Below are 1,956 nucleotides of genomic sequence, written 5' to 3'. Positions count from 1 at the left end.
GTGGCGTTAGACGCCCCTTCCTTGTTTGTTACTGGCGTTTGAACGCCAGAACCATGTTCCCCTTGGGCGTTCAACGCCGGATTCATGCTTGTTTCTGGCGTTGAACGCCAGGAATGAGCATGGTCTGGGCGTTCAGCGCCAGCTTTGTCCCTTTCTGGGCTCGGACTATCTTCAGGAGGATTTTGAGTATCCACTTGTTTATTTCTTGGTTTCCTGCTGCTTTGAAGTGAGGTATTTAATGTTTTCCCACTTCTTAATTGAACTGCTTGACATTCTTCTGTTATTTGTCTTGACAGTTGTTTTTCTGTCTGCTTTAATTGTACTTCCATGTTCCTGTTAGCCATTCTTGTTTCCTGTAATATTTCCTTGAATTCGGCTAGCTGTTGAGTTAGAAAGTCCAATTGCTGATTGAATTCATTAGCCTGATCCACTGGACTGAGTTCTGCAGTTACTGTTTTAGCTTCTTCTTTCATGAAAGATTCATTGCTTAAGTACAGATGTTGATTTCTGGCAACTGTATCAATAAGCTCTTGAGCCTCTTCAATTGTTTTTCTCATATGTATAGATCCACCAGCTGAGTGGTCTAGAGAAATCTGAGCTTTTTCTGTAAGCCCATAGTAGAAGATGTCTAATTGCACCCATTCCGAAAACATTTCAGAGGGGCATTTTCTTAGCAACTCTCTGTATCTCTCCCAGGCATCATAAAGAGATTCATTATCTCCTTGTTTGAAGCCTTGGATGCTTAGCCTTAGCTGTGTCATCCTTTTTGGAGGGAAATAGTGATTCAGGAATTTTTCTGACAGCTGTTTCCATGTTTTTATGCTGTTCTTAGGCTGGTTATTTAACCACCTCTTAGCTTGATCTTTTACAGCAAATGGAAACAGTAGTAATCTGTAGACATCCTGATCCACTTCCTTATCATGTACTGTATCAGCAATTTGCAGAAATTGTGCCAGAAACTCTGTAGGTTCTTCATGTGGAAGACCAGAATACTGGCAGTTTTGCTGCACCATGATAATGAGCTGAGGATTCAGCTCAAAGCTACTAACTCCAATGGAGGGTATACAGATACTACTCCCATATGAAGCAGTAGTGGGGTTGGCATATGACCCCAAAGTCCTCTTGGACTGTTCATTCATAGGTGCTTCCGTGTTGGACCAAAAGAAAGGGTATATATGTTGATATTATTTATTTTATAAAAATTAAATTTTTTTTTATTAAAATAAAAACGAAATAAATAAAAGAAAGTGAAAATATTTTGAAATTGAAAATTGAATTTTTATAAAAGATTTTCGAAAAAAAATTGTTCAAAATTAGTTAGAAAAATAAAAATTTTTGAATTTTGAATTTTATGATGAAAGAGAAAAACACACAAAAGACACAAGACTTAAAATTTTTAGATCTAATGCTCCTTAATTTTCGAAAATTTTTGGAGGGAAAACACCAAGGAACACCAAACTTAAAAATTTTAAGATCAAGACACAAGAAAAACTCAAGAACACTTTGAAGATTCACAAGAACACCAAGAACACAAGGAAGAACACCAAACTTAAAATTTTTAGAAAACCAAAATAAATTTTCGAAATTTATGAAAAGATTAACAAGAAAACACCAAACTTAAAGTTTGGCACAAGATTCAATCCAAGAAAAATTATTTTTGAAAAAGGTTCCAAAGGGTATAACCAATTATCAAGAACAACTTAAAGATCAAGGAAGAACCAAGAACACTAACACGAAATTTTCAAGAACATATAAAGCATGCAATTAACACCAAACTTAGAACAAGACACTAAAACTCACGAAATTAGCAATTAATTAAAAGAAAATAATATTTTTGAAAAGAAACTATCCTATCAAGATTTAATGACTCTATAAAAAATAAGAATAAAAATAAAAATAAATTATTCCTAATCTAAGAAATAAAATAAACCTTCAATTGTTCAAACTCAATAATCC

Source organism: Arachis hypogaea, chromosome 10, assembly GCF_003086295.3.
Source record: "Arachis hypogaea cultivar Tifrunner chromosome 10, arahy.Tifrunner.gnm2.J5K5, whole genome shotgun sequence".
Lineage (NCBI taxonomy): Eukaryota > Viridiplantae > Streptophyta > Magnoliopsida > Fabales > Fabaceae > Arachis > Arachis hypogaea.
The sequence above is the reverse complement of the archived record's forward strand: the minus strand, read 5'-3'. Positions refer to the sequence as shown.